Source organism: Anarrhichthys ocellatus, unplaced genomic scaffold (genome assembly GCF_004355925.1).
Source record: "Anarrhichthys ocellatus isolate YVR2014 unplaced genomic scaffold, GSC_Weel_1.0 scaffold11, whole genome shotgun sequence".
NCBI lineage: Eukaryota > Metazoa > Chordata > Actinopteri > Perciformes > Anarhichadidae > Anarrhichthys > Anarrhichthys ocellatus.
This window is the reverse complement of record NW_022280041.1, coordinates 6,985,264-7,004,745: the sequence shown is the minus strand read 5'-3', so window position 1 is coordinate 7,004,745 and position 19,482 is coordinate 6,985,264. Positions and strand designations below refer to the sequence as shown.

General features: G+C 42.4%; 1 protein-coding gene across 29 annotated transcripts in view; it reads right to left on the bottom strand.

Annotated features, from left to right (window-relative positions):
* Window positions 1-19,482, bottom strand: part of LOC116385427 (receptor-type tyrosine-protein phosphatase delta) — a 327,744-nt gene that overhangs the window by 226,054 nt on the left and 82,208 nt on the right. For all 29 annotated transcript variants that reach the window (XM_031850888.1, XM_031850897.1, XM_031850902.1 and 26 more), the window contains one exon: window positions 12,109-12,132. The gene's annotated coding sequence lies outside the window, so the exon portion shown is untranslated. The remainder of the gene's footprint in view (window positions 1-12,108; window positions 12,133-19,482) is intronic.

The window sequence follows — 19,482 nt, the reverse complement described above, 5'->3', positions numbered from 1 at the left end:
CTCCACTCCACCTGCCACTGCAGCGGCAACAAGGGGAAGCAATGTGCAAAGAGGCAGGAGACTCACATTTTCTCAAGCTGAAAGGTTGTTAATTAGTGTTCATCACACGTTCAGGGGGCGTCAATCTAAATTTAAAGATGCTGCCATCGCTATTATTGTGAATGTGTGAGAAAAGTTTTTTTTCCAAAAGTGGAAGAGCGCCACGGCAAATTTACACCTCATGTTGTTCTACTGACAACTCTAATCCATGCTTTTTCGCTCACTTCTACTTTGTAAAAAAACACATGCTGCATTAACCGCACATATGACATTGTTTCAAATAACCGCGGTGAAAGTGTATGCTTTGAAAGATCGAGGGAACATTTCTACAGCACCTGCTAGACAAACGTTGAATTCAATGTTGAGTTATTGGTTTAGGCTTTGGTTCCTGTCTTTGCCCCTCCAACTTTGCTAATCACTAACTCTGTGATTTAGTAGTCTGTGGCGTCCCCTCCAGGAGATGGGCTGTTGGTCTGACGGAGACACATGGAGATACGTTTCCAACCACTTCTATCCACTGCCGGTGTCCATGAATAAAATTGTGTCACCAAACCAAAGAAGTGATGGAGAGTCGGCTCCCCACAGTAACAGCTGGCCCGTGTCTGAGGCATCACATTAAATGATATCACTGATCTGACACTAATCACGTGTGTGGCTATCTGCTGGCAGTCCAGTCATCTGATCCAGTTGCCTCTGGCAACATGTCACTACTGTGTCTACTGATTGTTCCACAGCTCAAGGCTGGGGTCTTTGTTATTACACAACACAATACATGCTGTGCGTGAGAAGTCAGAGCATTTCTGATGGACACCATAAAACAAGGAGTCTGCAGCAATGCTACGGGCGCTGTGAGGCTGTACTAAGGCAAACATCAGCGTGGTAACAGGCTCATAATGACAGTGCTAACATGCTGAAGTAAATCCATTTTTGAACAAATAGGAATTTTGACCCGATAATGGAGCTGGAGAGAGAGTCTCGGGATCCCCACAGTTACCACAATCCACGCTGAGGGGGGCATGAATGTGTGTATTCCATTGCAATGCAGTAGTGTGTGACCTATAATGTGAACCTCACTATGGCACTTAAGAAACGTCAGTGGATCACCTAAGTCATTAGGATCCATCATCTGGGAACCATGAATCTCATGTACAATATTCCATGCCAGTCCATGCAGTAGATGTAGAGATATTTGAGTATTAAAAGTAAATAACTCGAGTAACTTGAGTTTAATATGACAGTTTTAATCGACCGTGTTACAGTCTCTTCGTGCCTATGGACAGAATACCAAACGTACGTATGTAGGTCAGCGCAGAGTTGATATCTTCTAACATCCAAATATGTTATAATATTTTACATGTTTAGATACGACTGGGTGACATTAAGTTGTAAAAATGATGTTTTCCAAAGAAAATCCCAAATAGTAGAAGATCTGTGTAGGTGTAATATCTATATGGAACTGTTGAGGGTAGAATTTGTCTTCACACTTTAGCGTTACAGCTGAGTGGAAACATAATACTTGATAAATGACCACATAGCTGGAAACGAATCAGTTTCCTTCCTTGGGCCGTTGCCTCACTCTCCCCCAAATTGCATTAGAATCTGCTGAGTTCACAGCGAGACAAACCAGCAGACAAACTGGACTGCAAACATAACCTTGTTGGCAGATGTAATAACACAAACATCAGGTAATCTATGACCTCTATGAGTCACAATAGCAGCAGAAGTAAACTATTCCTGGATCTGAACTCTTGAAACCCGCACAATGCATTTTATGTACTGCTGTGATTCACTGCCTTTGTGAGAATATAGTTTGCAACTACAGATGGTGACTTCCCTCATGAGCATGAATAGGATCCCAAAATGCATCGCAATGATTAAGCACCATCTCCAAGAGGTGCAGCAGTCTGCAGCACGGAGCCTGTTTGGACAGCTGAGGAAATGGACGGTCGGGTGTCTTGACAGTGAAATGAATCCCGCAGTCCATTTCATACAGCGAGGATAGGTGTTTGATGAGGAGAAAACACTCTCTCCGTGGCAACTTTAAAAGATTTTCCTCACAAAGACAAATATTGATTGGACATGCTTGAGTTTGATAACCAACCCTGGTCTCTTGAAGTCTCTGACACAACCTCAACTCTTATACTTTATCATCTTCACAGCTGGAATGCACTGCTCTGCATTGTTGGAAATGTAAATAGTTGAGATAAAGTTTTGTCTTTTTTGTTGTTGTTGCAAACCACAACATGAGATTTAAAGAAATCAATTGGCCTTGATAAACAGCCCAACCCTTCTGTTGTACAAAGGTCTTTTTGTGCTGTAAAGACCTGAGCCTACTTATCTCCCAGGTAATAACGTCCTTTGAATAGTCAGCCCCCAAATGTAATCTCCAAATAATAGTTAACCAGCTGTTTCCACTGATCCTGCACCACATTGTGTTGCAGGATCATCTGGGTCGTTTCCATTTTCCCGTTTCTTCTGGCAGGGTTGCACTTGGTACTAACACAGACCTTCACTGGCAGTCGGGTGTGCAGCATGGGCTTGTGTGAGCTCAACCCTGACTGTCCCTCACACACCCCCGGGGCTTTGTGAAAAATGAGACCGTGGAGAATGAGATAATAACATTATGGAATGGGAGTGTGTGGATTCGTGGCGGACAAGAGCATGCCGGATTGCGCGCGCGCGTGTGTGCGCGCTTTACCCCGCGTGCGCAGGTGCCCCGTGTGGAACATAATTGTGTCCTCCCATGTGTAAAAACTATCAATCAGGTCCACTTAATGTTGTGTCATTATGGGTAAATTAGAATTCCACAGTGATCGATAGGGTATTGGCTGTCATATTATGTGTGTTCAGTGCAAAATGATTAATCCTTTTTTTAACTCATTTCCAATTCATTCTGGATATTTAAGTTTTTGTTTGTGTGTCCAATGGGAAGCAGCGAGATGGGCAGACAGTCAATATTGATGAAAGCATGGCCGGACTGCAAAATGGAAATGAGTTTACTGTTCACACCTGAATTAGCATTGTGTGCTGTCAGATAGCCTGATAAGACAGTGAATGGTTCCCCTTGGACTGCTGTCTGCGATTCTGTGTGTTAGCCTATTCACACATGCCAGAGCTGCTGAAGGTCTCCCTCTCCAACCGGGGCCGATCATTGTCACGAATCAGTGCATATTATGTGTGTTATGACAACATATTGGCATGAGGACAAACAAAACAAAACAACTGGAGAAGATATATCGTACTATAATTAAACAACTTGCACTGAATGCAATCATAACGGTAACCGTTTATTTATTTTTATTAGCTAAAATATATTTTTAAGATCCCCTCCTCCCAAAAACAGCACGTCACGTACAACCAACAATCGTCCTCTCGCGTTATGACTCACTTTTTCCTTTTGCTTTTATCGCAGCAATCATTTATAGATCCTCATTATTTAGCTTTCACAGTTTCTACTTTATAATTCCCAATGTGGCAACATATACTGGAAACCTAAGCGCAGTTTTTGACAACAGTATGACAACTCACATTTTGTGCCAAATCATGGAGTATCAGCTGGTCGCCATCCCATACAGTTTTCCCAAGAACCTTGTAATGATGTGTTTGTGCTATTCATTTGAGAGCATCGGCACAGAGGCCGAGACTGCAAGCTGCAAGTGTGTATCCCTGAGTGTGTGTGGTTTCCTTTGTTTCTTGGTGTCGGGCTCTGTGTAATTGCGATTATGACAAAGACACAGTGTGTGAGTGAAATTGAGTGAGGCAGACAGATAATCTCTACCTGCCGTTCAGTCTGTACGCTTCCTTGTAAGTGCTTCCTTATTTCTCATTAGGATTTAAGCGTCAGAGGAATTAGTGACACTGAGTGAAAGCTATGCCTGCTTTAATAATATTGCTGATCCAATTTAACAAGCGGATTATGTTAATATAATCATAATGCACCGAACTCAACTTAGCCTGACTTAATGTCCGCCTTATGAATTACCTGTTCTAGCTCAGTAATTAATATGGTTAAGACAGTGACGACATGACTCTACCATGAGACACTGATATAGTTCATCATCTCTGTAGAGAAGAAGTTAATGTTTTCCTGTACTTCTGCATGTGCACTAACATGGCTGAATCTATGTTGCTTGAATCTGTTATGAGTGTGAGAGGTTTATTCACTGTTGAACAAACGGTTCAATACTTTGAGGTGTGTAATCGTCCGCATGACACCGAATGTGTGTGTGAGTGGTGCGCACAATACGCGAACCCACGAGAGAATGTGAAACAACAGAAAATGGAAGACTAAATACAATTCTAGTGATAAAAAAATAGAAAAAAAGCTGGATAGGAATAGATAACAGACTATGTTTATGATGGAAATCTAAGGGGATAAAAGATGATTCACTGCCGTTGACTGTGCAGTGACAGCATGTTATTCTTGCATATGGTATCTTCATATCTATTCTTTGCCTGCCATCTTTTAAGTGAGGTGATTATCGTGCCCAGTTAAAGAGGAAAGTTTAAAAGTGAGAGGATAAAAGAAGTGAGAGGTGACAGATGATGCTCCGGTGACGCATGTAACAGCCACTTCGCATCTCAAACAAACACCGAATTAATACAACTTGGTGATGCTACTGTATGAATGACTCTTGCGGCCTGACAGTCACTTAGTTTTATTTAAAGTGCTCCGTGTGAATTGAAAAAACTTTTTAATATCCCTAGTGAAATTGCAAATATCAACAGTGTGAAAGCTTCCTTTAAATAATGTAATGTGTTTTGGTCCGTTCTGGAGACAATATCCACTGGTGACTGACTAAAGGTGGAGTAGACACAAAACAATGCGTTAATTCAGAACTCAAGGCACAAACGGTACAAAACAAGTTCTTTCCAGAAGAAAAGTTGTGGCTAACGAAATGGCACCAATCAACATTTTCAATTATTCTAATGGAAAAGTTGTAAGATCATGTTACTTTATATATTTGTTTTACTCTCAGTGGTGTCTGGAAAGACACTTAAATAGATTATGGTTGTGGCAAATATACAGAAGAGTTTCTGATAGGGTTAGTTTACTGAAACATTTGGTTAAGATTTGGGAAACATAATGCTTACTGTTCACGAAACAGTAGTCTTTGATGGGACCCAAACTCTAAAGTCAGACTGGCTTCGTGTCCATCCACCACTGCCAGCTCCACACCTTCCATGTCCCTGCATACTGTATCGGGCGCACTACTTCCCCACACAAAAGAAACAAATGCCATTATTGAGATGCTCCCTCTGTACAATGTGTAACCAGAGCTTTGTCTTAGAGTGAGAATATAGTGGTGAGATTACAATTGTTTCCCCCGTAAACACAGCAGTTCATTAACCTCCTTATACGTCTCAAGCTCTAATCCAATCTCATGGTCACCGTTCTGTCCTTACCCCAAAGGATAACCCTTTAGCAGAGGTCCCAAGCAAACACAAACCTCACAGTAATTTCCCTTTTTGACCTGCAGGAATGTCAGTGCACATGTCAGAGCAGGAAAAAAAAAACAGCCTGGCTCAAATTCCCCATCTGGCTGCAGGCCTTTCATCTGTAACAAGGGACAGTCGAGGACACATCCTCTCCTGTATTTACAAACCTGGATTCTCCGTATGCCAGGGCCACAGAGGACTAATTAGGGCATTATTCTATTTTTGTGCTGGTCAAGAAAGTGAAAGTAGTATTGTACTGGGACATGGTGGAGCAGCTTTGTGTATACATAGAGCTCTGCAGGGTAAATATAGTGCAGCCTCTACAGAGCTGTGCTTTGCTGCCCCCTAATCGTGACGCAGTGTCGCTTGCTGCACTATTAAGGGTAATTAACAAGAATAAATAATTTAATAGATCAAGCCACCTTTTGAGGCTACAAACCCATACTCTGTTGTATCGTGTGAAAGACTGCTCACTTGTGAATGCTTTATTCTGAATGATGATGTGGGTACATATGAAAATGTGACGAATACCAAGGCTGAACATGAATATCAAGTGTTACAGCTGAATCCCTCTTGTCCTTGATCAAATGCTTGGTAAATTGCCTCTGAACGAGTAATTTGGCTTGAATGACCAGCTTAAAGGTTGTCAATCATTTCTGAATGGAGCTGTTGTAGGATGGCACGACTTTTCGAGTAAATATCTTTCATGTGGTATCTTCTTTTAGTTTAGTTTAGCAATGGCTTTACAGTAAAATCTAAATTAAACAGAAGAGAAGGAACCAAATACTTTAAAATAGAGGGTCAGATGGGGAAATTAGAAATATGATAGGTAGTTTCTTTTTTAATCTTGTCTACACAGGCAGCGTTTTGCCCATATTTTTTAGCTGTCCATGACACATTTTTATTTTAATTACCACAGCTGTTTACACAGGCTGCGTGACAGGTCATGTTTTTTTAATTATAGGTTTTACGTTTATTTTCTTCCGTTCCATATGAGTGACTACAATGAGTGATTATTGGACTCTGCTGCCAAAACGCAAGTAACCTTCTGATCAGTATCGTGCCTGAACACACATGATGTAACTGCCATGTGCAGTCTGCTGTGTGCACTTTATCTAATGAGAACTTGAGTGCATACAAAATACACAGGCCCCCCAATAGGTTAATCCTACCATGATTGTAGGCCCCATGCTTGAGTTCAAGTTCAGACCCAATATTGATGACACAATGTAATAGTACCTTCACACAGTGGAAACATGTTTTGAATGCAAGGTGTGCTATAATATTCTTCTATTAAGCATATGAATCATATGAAACGAATTCATTAGTCACTTTGCATCTTTCAAACACTGTTAATAAAGCAGTGGTAATGACGTAATCTGTTGGAATGCTTTGCTATGATGTAGATGTAGAGTATACATCTGAGCAGGCAGTGAACACAGCCTCTCTCTGCTTAGACACCCACGAAACATGCCACTCTATTACGAACGTCCAGCCTGTACTGTATGTGGCAGTGCCAGGCCGGCAGATGGGTTGGCCACCCAGCGACCTCTGACTTTCAACCTTCAGAAGAGCAAGGCCATGGATTCTGTCCAGTGGTCTTCATCATTCTCAAAATGGATGCAGGGTGCTTGAGCCAGCTTGGGCCAGTGCTGTCTCAAAAGAGACCATATAACTTCAGCTGATATCCCAGCTCAGCACAGTTGCATATTAGCAGCATCATTCCTGTAGATGCAGGAAATAATATATGCACATACTGTACTTAGAGAGGAACTTCATCTTATAGCTTAACCTTTTATATGTGCAACGCTGCAACTGGGTTTTCGCAAGCTGACTGGAAAAAAAGAAGCTGCGACAAGTCAAACAACACATTTCTGCACTTGAGAAACATGTCCTTGGCACAAGTTGCCTCGTCGACATGAGATAACAGGATGATGTAAGAACAAGTAGATTCACCGATTGTTTCTTCATCAAGTTCCGTGATGGCTGCACCCGTAATCAGCTGTGCATATTGTGTCAGTCCTTTGACTGCCTTTGTTCATTTAATGACCAAACCCTGAAGACACAATAGAAAATATTTTTTGAAGAGCAGGCTAATTATTGTTGCGTAGAGACGTCAACATGGGAATAACAGTAGAAAGGGCAAGGCTAGAAGGGGTTGGGTAGGATGCATGCTGTGACATATCAAAGGGTTTTTACATGAGTTGGAATTTAGCAAGAAATGGATGTCAAAGCTGAAAGCGAGAGAGAGTAAAAGAGTAAAATTTAAAAGCACTGGAGGTGATTATAACACGGTATTAAGTAATTGCTGAAAAACAATGACTCTAAAATGTGAACGAATGTAGTCAGTGTTAGGAAATGGCACTTGCCTTCAGGCATGGTGTCACTTGTTCTGACGACTTACACAAGGCTTTTTATTTCAACTTAGAAACATTAGGGCAGTGCTGTTCATAATAAATGTAGTCTTGTGTGTTAAGGACTGAAACATACCATTATGTAACAACTTGTGTATGCCTCGGGAGAGAAGCTTTTCATCATTAGCACTTCTTCTGCTACTGTGTACTTCCCAATCCACACAGGAGGTGAAGGTAATTTTTGTAGTGCGTCTGATTTGTGTCCAACACCATGCTGTCATGTTGGTCCGTGGAAGACTGAGCAACTTGCTCAAGCAAACAAGACTTTGATTGAAATTCAGCTTAATGTAGGAATGCAACACATGGAGGGTCTGGTAAACACGCTTTCCTTCCAATGTTGGAATAGAGCATCACCAGGGCGGTTAGGTTGGGATGGCAATTTAGGTTGTTGTAGTTGGAGAGAGAGGAAAAACAACACTAATTCTTGACACCGACATAGTTACTGATATTGCCTTGTGATTTCTCTCCAAATGGAAAATAAACTTTATTTTACCATGCCCGGGAACAACCATGTTAAACTCCTAAAACCTTGTTAAAGACACAAACAAGAAAAAAAAATGGTTGGTAGATAGGGTTTGGGAGTTCGGGCCAACTCTAATCCTACGCAAAAAATAAATAAGTAAGTAAATGAATTACCGCAGAGCTTTGAAATCACATAAAACGGATCAAACAGACAGCACACAATCTCAAATTGGGTGCCCACTGCCCCTCAGCACACACTCAAATGCACACATACCACTTTGTCCTGTGAAGTCGGCATCTGATGCTTGGCTGCAGAACCACTCATAGAAGAGGAAGGCGGGGAAAGAGAGAGAGAGGACACCTTAATGTGCCTTCACCATATGCTGTTAGTTACTGATGGATGCCGCTCTCCCCAGGCACTGGAGCAACTTATCGCGTTTGCTGGTGACACTGCCGTCGCTGATAAAGTTAAAGATAAGCCATCTGTTCGTAACAGCCGCACCGCCTCTCTTGCAGGGATGGGGGCGATCAATGTGTCTGCCCAAATTACTGTGGCACAAACACCCTTAAAGAATCTGCATGCGCATAGCATGAATATGCACACGTGTGATCATCTGCAATTATGGGTGATTATTATGAAAATATGGACATTGCCTATCAAAAGAAGAGGCAAGGAGCGGCACGCTCTGCTAACAAAATGCAATGTTAGCAGATTTCTCAGAGGCGGGCTGTAAAAGCACTTGGTGAATTCGTCAGTCATGTCTAATTACTGTAGAATGTATACAAATTTACGCTAACAAGCCATCAGTCACATTTCTTATTAAAAACTTACCCTGCAGTAGATGTTTTTAAAAAAAAGAGGGGGAAAGAATTAACATACAGCAATTTGAATCTCCCTCAAGAGCTTTGGTTAATGCCAGGAGGCTTTTGACATGGCCGAGAAACTCACCACTAGTGAAAGCGTTAACATTAAGACCCACCACAGGGGCAAGTCCTGGTTGTTCTTCAAATATTTGGGGCTATGACAGCTCACTTGCTCTACGTACAAGCATTCCTGTGAGGGCAGTGAACTCAAGATCATTGCTAAAACATATGTTCTGTTACGTTCACCCATGACCTATGTATTCTCTCTCATAAGTATAGATAATGCACATAATTATCATAAAAACATATGATTCCAAACAAGCAGTTGTTCTTGATATTTTGAAAAGCACGTTTTTTCCAGGGCGTGAGAAGCCCAGATGGAGACTTGAAAGTGTTGTGATATCCGTGAATAGCATTGTTCTTGTCCTCTGAGAGATGAATAAACCCGAACCATTTCAGAAGAATCCACTCCTGTGTATTACAAAGCTACCAGTGCTTTGAATACTGTCCGGGCTGGCCTTTTATAATTTTTTTACCAAGCACAGATCTACTTTTAGACTTCAACATCGTAATGGTATTTGCTTAACTGAGCAGCCAGCAATCACTCTCTTCTTTGCCAGTGTTATATCACTGTTCAAGTGTGGCTCAGTTCCTGTCTGAGAGGAGGGCTGCCAGACATAATGCAATAATAACTGGTGCACAGATTGTCTAAGAGAACCAAGGTCCTATTTCACTGCTGACGATACTAGGATGAACTCTTTGTGCTCTTTCTCGCTCATTCTCCCTCTCCGTACCAGTACTGAGACCCTCGAGCTTCCGAGAGCATAATGAGCCAATTGTAATTCCTCGCCGACAGCTTTGTATTGAAGTGTGTATGAACAAAAAAAATGAAAATACTGGGCATTTCTACTTCAAGTCAAAAGACAGGGCTTCAAGGAGTATCTAAGGCAAAAACATACTTTTGCCTTATTATTCCATGATAGGGACAGACACAACTGCCGGTACCAAAATTTAAGGGAGAAATAAGAGAAGCTTTGCAGGTCTAACATGTAGATCTTTATCTCAAGTCTCGCATCAGCAGCACAGCAGAATTGGGCTGCAAATTGAGTTTGGTGTTAGTTAATAGCAACTGTAAATTTGAGTTAAATGAAGAAAACCATTCCACAGCACTTAGTGACTGTCTGCAATCTGCAATACTATCGTATGATAAACGTCTTTAAAGCGTCCGTTATCTGGACATTATTTAAAGCTTTTGCTGCAACAGGTGGCTTTAATGTAATGTGGATTGCCGACCTTGAAAGAAGGTGAATGCATCAACTAGACATGATATGTTAAAAATCGAACAGCTTTTTAGTCTCGACAAAGAGCATTCCTCTCATTCGACATAGTGGACGTGAACCTGCACTGCTCCCCCACAGATGCCTAGTGTGATGTTTGACAGATTTCTCCCTCTCCAGCTAGGCTCACAGTAAATGTCCATCTGGCAGCTTCCCATGGGTACTTATTATTCTCAGCAAGCCAGGGGTTTTCTTTTTCCGAGCAGTCAGCCAGCGCCCGCCTCAAAGAGTTGAGAGTTGGACCAGAACTGCTTGCAGATGCTCTGCCTGGTTGCCGAACTGTGCTAGTGTAGTGGCATGGCGCTGGGTTTTCAATTACACAATGAGGTGGCAGTATCCAAAAACTGTCCGAGTACGAAAAACTCAAGTGCACAAACAACAACTATGTATCTGAGACAAAACAACAGCCAAGTAAGAATAACATGAACGTTTGCTAGTTTTCTCATTTGTCCAGTTTCCTTGCACCACCTTCAAGATGAGTTGATTGATTTTCCCCCCATGAACAGATGCTCAGAGCCGTGGTTAGTGTTGAAAGGTCCTGCTGGTCTGGTCTGAGGCCCCGCTATGGTTGATTCAATCGTGCAGTTGACCTCCATCATGATCCTACAGCCCGCTGAGCGTCTCCAGAAACAGTCTGACTAAACAGAGAATGCACACTCGTCTTGGCATTCAGCAGCCTGGACTGCTTTCACACCGAGTTCTGCTTGTTCCAACCCAATTCAATTGTTGGGGATGTAAGTCTGCTGCTTTTGTCAGCCTTGTTCACTGCTTATACAACACATTTTTTGCTTGCATAGTCATTGCGCCACAAAGTGCGTCTGTTTACCGCCATTGCCAGAGGAATGATATTGGCATTTTAGCCATCATGTTTTATGGCTAACATTTGAAAAATGCTATGCCAATGTATATCTGGGTTTGGATATTACCAATATTTTTGCTTGTGGATTTGGAATTAAGTGCTGGTGTAAAGTCTCTTGAGCCTGCCATGAAGTCCGTATGAAGTGAGCAAAAGATTAGTAGGTCCCTGAGACACAGTTCTCCCCTGAGAAGAGGACTTTCAAGGCTATGTGACCATATGGACACTGTCGGTGTCCACAGTACCAGGAGTTTCATGTTGACATGTGGAGTTTTGAACAGAGGAAGGGTTCACAGCTTAACATATGAGATATTTCCACACAAACCACAGTGGGAAACGGACACCATCCGTGCTATGCTTGTTTAAGTCAACACTGCCGGCATATTCTTTGAACAATCTGGGCCATTTGATTCTCATTTGAATAATATTCAAATTGAAGGCACAGAGCACACAATCCGCTTGCAAGAAAAAGCCACCATGTGTATTCCCATGAACACATATGGGAAAATGGGATGGGGGAGGACTGCAGAGCATTGCATACCTTACTGAGCAAACAGCAGCATCTTGGTGCCGTTTCGACTCCACCCCCCCCCCCCAATCTAACCCTCTTCCATTTTCATGCATTCACATCTCTCCCAAACACTCATGGCATCTCAAACAGTGAGAACAGTGCTATGAGGAATTGAATGAGTCTTACCTAGTGTGGAATAGTTGGTCACATCTGTAAGCGGGCCATTGGAGAAAAGAGGGAGCAGGGGGGAGGGGGGAAATAAGAGAGAGAGAGAGAAAGAGAGAAGACAAATGTCAGCAAATTGCAATGTACAGCAAGCTGAACTTCAATGCAGGCTGAGGCTGTCACTAGCTCTCCTGAAAAATGACGGTGTCCCAGCATTGTACTGACTTGGGGTTAAGAATAGTCCCTGTCAAGAGGGGGACATCATTTATTAATCGAGGAACATGAAACATCTGAGATAGTTCCCCACGAGGATTCAAAGTTTGCACAACTTGCATTAATATTTGTCGGTGTTTCAAGATTTTGAGGGTGAAGGCAGAGAGGATGTAAGCAAAAACCTCATCAATTGCCGACAAACCTTTTATTCTTTTTGCACCAGCGTGACATAACCACCGGACAAACAACCACAACCATACACACAAGGTGTTCCCCACTCTCTGTATTTCTCTGAGGTAATTTAGTCACCCTGAGATATCTCTCACCCATGCAGTGCACATAAACCGTTGCTATTTCCCCTAGCTTGCCAACGTCCAAGGTTCCAACACCATAATAAAATGCCAGTACTGCACTACCCGACAAGACCTCAGGGTGGCCACTGAATAAACAATGAACGGGTACCCTTAAAAAAAAAAAAAGCAACATCCGGCCATGTTTTCACTACGTCACTGCCTAACAGGCATATCTCCAAAAAATGATAGAAAGAGATATTATCAGACCTGCACTCTCCACTTTCCTGTGCCAACTCCCTGGCAGCCAGAGCAGTTTATACTGGATTTCCGTTACAGCATGTTTTTCTTTTTTTTGTTTAACAATTAAAGTGGTCCCTCTACGAATGTACTCTTCCAAAGTACAGTTTGGCTTCCTGGTAAATGTGCAATAAAACAAGGAAATGGAGTGAGTTGACAATAGCTGGATGCAGTGTGAGGGGAATAGTAGACGCAGGACTAAAGCTGAGCTGCAATTGCTTACCAGTGCAGTCTAGTTGTGTTGCTAAGCATAATTTGCCAGTAATATGATTTATCACCAATGATGTTTCTATTCCCCTGCATTCATTTACATTTTTGGTGTGCATGCAACAAATCCCAAGGGGATCAACGGTGGGGGAATGTGATTACAATGTCTGTTTGGCTCGTGAGAACAAATCTACTTTCAGGAAAAGGGGGGAAGACTGGGGTTCAATCTCTGGGACGCTCATTGCCATTCTGTCTGACACACATTCTCACTCGCTGCTTCTGTTGTTGCTAAATAGAGAGCTCAGCTGAGGACCTTGAAGCCTCATACCGGGAAAATTGGACCCAGGGGAGGGGGCGGCAGGGACTGATGTCAGACTTCAAGAGCCCCTCGAAGCACCTGGGGTTTCAATGACATTAGCATCAGTGTTGTTTGGTAGAGTGAGAGACCAAGACACTTGAATGGACGCCGATGAAAGACAACAATAACAATGGAGAGGAGATGCGTGGGATGTGGCAACATTCTAAATGTGATCTCATCACCTTTCGTGTTTTTGAACAGACACTCTTTTTGCGGTGAAGTGAAGATTACAGATATTTCCTTAGCCTTTGTGGTGGATATTCGGAAGCCTGGCCAATCAAAAGCAGTGGAGGTAGCCTGGGCCTCAGTGGATTAGACTCGTGGGGATGGTGGAGGGGGAATCTAGAGGGAGAACCCAAAGCTCTGGTGGCTTCAATAAACCCACTCTGTGGAAAAGATAGAAGACGGAGACACGTTTTTCACCCTCTCTCACCCTCCTGTTTTAAGCAGATAAGCTGCTTCCAGGGTCTTAGTTATGCTGTGTAGAACCCACAACACGATAGAAAAACTTTTGACAAGCCAAAGAAAAGCTGAGAAGTCTGCTCCTCATGTTGTCTTTTCTGTATTGACAAGAGGGATTTGGGGATGTTTGGAGTGGTCAGTGCTGGGGAATTACAAAAAGCCTCTGTGATGCAACATAGTGAGCAGCATATCACTGCTCAGGCATGGGTTTTAGTGAAGGCATGGGCTCAAGTTTTGCTTTGGCGAGCCTTTGCAATAAGGCAGAAATGGCTATGCCAAGATGAGTAACTGGCGGCCACACCGTGAACCCTTTGAGTTTCCTTCCAGATAAAATGGGTTACTTTCTTGTATGTGATGTGACAATTTTATTAGTCAATTTTCCCTTGATATTGCCATTGCTCATGAAATGTCTTGTGCGACAATGTATTGGGGAAGTAGTACACTGGAAGGTTTCTTTAGTTTAAGAGACTTTTTTAAATTGTATGTAGCCCCATTTACTAAATCAAATAAGGGCTTATGAAGACATAAGACTACTACTACAACAACAAATACACATTGATTTCTACCCAGGTAGTCACATCCCGATATATAAACAAGTTGTATACACGGCCTAGTCTGTACTGGGCTGAGTTAACTAGGGATTCAAGCAGCCTATAATTAAAACTTCTATGCAACTGTGGGCAGCACATCTTGTTAAATGCATCAATATGTTCGGTATTTAGTATTTACACAATGTCTTTTCACCAAAAAGCTATTGATGTGTAAAGAAAACATGGCGACAAACATTACACTTCGTCCAAAAATTTGGATTAAACTTGGAGAGACATCATCTGCCCTTGGTGGGATATTTGCAGTGCTGTGTATTCAGTCCTCTGAGACTCTGCAGCTGTAGGACAAGGACATCAGTTTCCTCAAGGGAGATTCTTTTTGACACAGCCAGTCTTGACTTTCCTCATTCATCACATAACAGTCAGTGCACCACAGCGGGGACAACTCCGCATTTTAAGGGAATCTGAGGAGCAGTTTTGTTTGGTCCCTGACAGCCAACTGCTGATAAGTTAATATGCCTTTGCACCGCTGGTGTATCTATTTGTACATAAATATGTGTTATCGCCACAAACGCTCCAATCAATATGATAATAACCGGTGTTTGCTTTTGAAATGGTACAGCGTCTGATGATGAAGACTGCGCTCATGATTTGGAAGTTTTGGGAAATAATTCACCATCTTTTGATCTGGCCTTAATTGTCCATAACGATTCTGACTTTTAAGTCCCATTACACAAATGAACACAGTATATCTGTGAGGGTTTTATGGGGTTGTTAATCATCCTCAATTGTTCTTCGCCAGCCATTGGAAATCCTGTCAAAACCTTTCTCGCCCACATTCCGTTTTAGACTATACCCTCGCCCACCGCTACAACTTTCAACTCCTCAGAGATGAAGGACTGAAGGTGATCAGGGTGGCAGCTAATTTAGCTCTGAGGTCAGTGGAGGGAAAAGGGAAAGCTGTATTTTTCTGCATTTGATAAGTATCTTAAGTAGCTCTTATCTCTTATTTCATTCTAAATGTATCTTTCTACAAGATCAACAAGTATCTAATTGCTGGGCTCTTCTCTGTTTTAATAGGGAAATGTCCTAGAAAATGGGACTTTTATGGTTTGGTATATTATGCCAAGCATGCATATTTCAATGCTATTAAACACTTGATTTATAAGTGCACTTACAGCCCACATACACTGGTTTTGAATACTAGTATTGGAGTTGAAGTATACTGAGCTTTTCCCCTGTAACATAATGACTTCAATTGTATTCCTCTTTTAAAAAAAAAGATGCCAATACCTTCTTATTTAAAAAAATATAACCACTTGTTTCAGGAAAAACAACAACACAAAGATCAATTAAATAAATGATAGAGCAGCTTACATTTGAGATGGCACAATCATTACTCAAACTAAGCCTATACTACACATGCACTCAACCGATCCACTGCAGTGGGCATCTATCCCTCTTTCCTCTAGTTCTACAGTGCGCGGATTCATTTAAGTCAATCAGTGGATCCGCCATTTTTCTCACAATGGCATATGAAAACATGTCAATGAAGGCACACACACACACACACAAACACATGCAGCAAGAGAGAGCGAGAGTTCTGTCTCTAAAATGTCTGCAGGACTGTGGTGGCCGCTAATTGCAAATCAAAAGCAATGGAGCTGGAAGGCAGCTCGAGAGGGAGCAGTGGAACCTCCAGCGCCTGTTGTCAGTCAATTTAGACCATGACGAAAAAAAGCCTTGTTCCTTGTGTCACAATTTAACCTGTTCACCAGTGTGGAATGGGAGCAGCTGTTTGTTTTGTTTTTTTCTTCTTTTTTTACAGTACCACATAATGGGACAAAATGGCTCTGGCTGGCCAAGCTCCAGTTAGCTGCAAAAAAGGCCTCAATGCAGAGAGAGAGAAGGGAGAAGGTGCGAAACAGACATTGCAGAAGAGAGGACAGAGCTGCCGTGTTATCAATGATTCTGAGAGAGCTTGCACCCTTCCATCTGAGCTGATATAAACATTACCTCTTTTTTTTCTGTTGCAACAAAGACGTAGAGAAGCACTGACGGAGGCTACAGATGGCCTGGGCTCACACAGACTGCTGAAGTATCTAGAAGTTTACACAACTCAGAGAAGAAGCCAGATTGGCTCCAAAGCTATAAGGCTGTTCTTTGAGGGGTAAAAAAAAAAATAGCTCACTTGTTTTTAATCTCTCTTCAAGTCGAGGTGTGAATAATTACTTTGTGAGTGACAGCCTGATGAACGCAGATATAGAAACTTCAAACTCAGACTCAGCGCTGTCCGGTTTAAAGGCCGCTCAGGCATGACAGTATGGAAACAAGGTATGCTTGTGTTAGTACCGCGGCAGATGTTCTTCTTCTGCTGCAGCTGTCTCCTGTTTGAAAAACAGAAGCGCTACGACAATGCTCTGTATCACTCAATCCCCATATCCTCAACGCTCTCCTGATATTCAGATATTTTCTTTCCTCAGGTCAGAATATAGTCAAATTAGATGATGACAGACAAGTTAATAACTGTTTTTCTGTATAAAATAATACATAATTGTACTCTCTTTTTGCTCAAATAAATGCAATCTTAATGTTTAATCATAATGTTTGTCATGAAAAGTTAAAACATATCTTTAGGATATTAAAAAGAGTCCATATGTTATTGCCCTAATCCCTTCTGATATGCTATACAATGGTGAAAGAAAGAACAGAGCTAAATCAAATGCAACCCTGGTCTGATGTATCTTCCGAGGGGCCATGTCCACTCTCTTGTGTTAAAAAGATTTAAGGGACTTTTTCAAATGCAGCATTTTAAAGAATGCTGCCTTACAGACCTTGATGAGTGATCAGAAGTTGGGGAGATCAGATGCCTGTGGGCATGATGCTCTGTTCTCAGTTCTGACCCTGAGTTCAGCTACGTAGAAGTGGGATAAAGATTCTTTCGCCTGGGGAGAAGTAGCCGCAAGGACAGAGTAGAAAGGAAGAAATAAAAAAGAGGGAGAGGCAATCGCCGTGATGCCTATGGCAGCGCAGCACTGGCTTGGCCCTTCATATACGCCACTTGTGAAGACGGGGGGACGGGGGAACGACGGGGGGGGGGCCTACAGGCAGTCATATTTCGACTGGCACGATCAAGGCCAGCTAAAAGAGGCTTGATTCCTTCAGGCTCTGGTGAAGCAAAAAGAGTAAGGCTTTAATGATGTTTGACACTCCCTACTCACAAATCAGGTTCCCAAACATTGGCCTCTCGCAACAAGAAAACCATTAACACAGGTCATGAGGACACGCCTGACCAATTGACTGCATTTCCAAGTGAAATTCATCAGGTCCAAGATCAGTCATTTATGGCCTCAGTGCACCTTAAACGCTCACGCTGACTGTCTAAAAAGCTTGACTTTTAAATCTCTGACTCAAATAGATAATTAGACATAATGAGTAAACACTGTGGCCGCAAGATGTGAGCGTGCTCATTGCTTTTTAATTGTGTTTCCCTCTGTGCACCGAGCTGGTTCTGAGAGCTCTGGTACCTGTGTGCACTGGCCCATGTGAGGCCAGGTGCAGTCATTACCACGGGACAGATGGATCAGCAGAAGTGGCGCTCGTTTCCCTTGCAAGGCAACACGGTGGCTGCCATATGTAGGCTCGTCATTAAAATTGACTTTTGACCTTCCAGCGGGTGTCTGTCATTCTAATGGAGATAATTAAAAATGTCGACGGTGTGTAGGGTGTGATATTTTCTCTCCGTGTTTGTGGATGTTATTGTTTTTTGAAGAAAGTAACAATGGTGTTTATGTGTGTACGGCCATTCATGCCTGCCAGAGCGCGTTTATGCTTTTGTACCTTTACGACCACGTCATTGTGCGCATGCGTGTGACTCCAGTGTCAGAAGCGTTTAAGTTTTTGAGCTCCTTTTAATATTGCCAATGCAGCTCCTTTGAAAATTCATTAAAGTGCTTCGACCCCTCTGCCATCTGTGTGAGCGAGAGGGAGAGAGCCGTGCGAGGGAAAGCAGCTGGGGAGAACGGGAAGATGAAAATTCTGACACAGGCAGAAGCATGCGGGCAAGCCCCTGGACACAGAATGAGGAGCCACTGATATGCCAGCTTTGAACTGCTATTTATTTATTCCTTAAACCTTATCTAAGGCTGCCTTCAAATTTCGATTCGGAGATGAAGACTGTGGGGTCAGATCTTGCTCTGGATGAAATTTGAAAGACAAACGGCAAGCAACCATGACGGAAATCAAATAATAAAAAGGGATATAAACAATCCCTCTGAGGTCTAATTAAAAATGCTACACACAATGCATAGTCTCAAGCTAAAATGCTATTAACTCCATAATTGCATACAGTATATTACCAGAAGAAGAGGGCTGCCCGATTACACTAATAAATCTCCATTGTTGATGTAAATTGCATATACAAATAAACAGAGCCGAGCCAGATCATCATCATATCCTGAAGCTTAATGAGTGAACACACATTTGGAATCTTTATGCCTCAGCGTCCCGACACTTGGCCTGAATTGAGCTTCAATTTAATTCGCCAGGGACAACTCGTTATCCGTGTGACTCCTCCATAACTACCGACAATCACTGCAGTAAAGCACCTGATTAACATTGTTGCTGGCGCTCTTCTTCAGGGCTGTCTTCAGCTACTGCCATCTTCATGCCAGTCATTTCTCACTGTAAAGCAATATCAGTTGCAGTGTTTATGCCCTGTAATCACTTTCTCCTACACCTGATCTCCTCTTCATAAACTCAGAGCGCCAACATTATTGCTGTTACAGTCAGAAATATGGAGCTATGTATTATGCATTAACGTTGATCCCCTGGAGGGAAGGTACACACACTTTGATAACACACACACACCCTCTCATCGACAAACGTCTGTGGGTATACTCTAAATGCATACCAGAGTGTGCACACATAGACACACATGTCCCTGCTTTTTCTTTTCCTCACATGTATATACACACACACACACACACACACACACACACACACACACACACACACA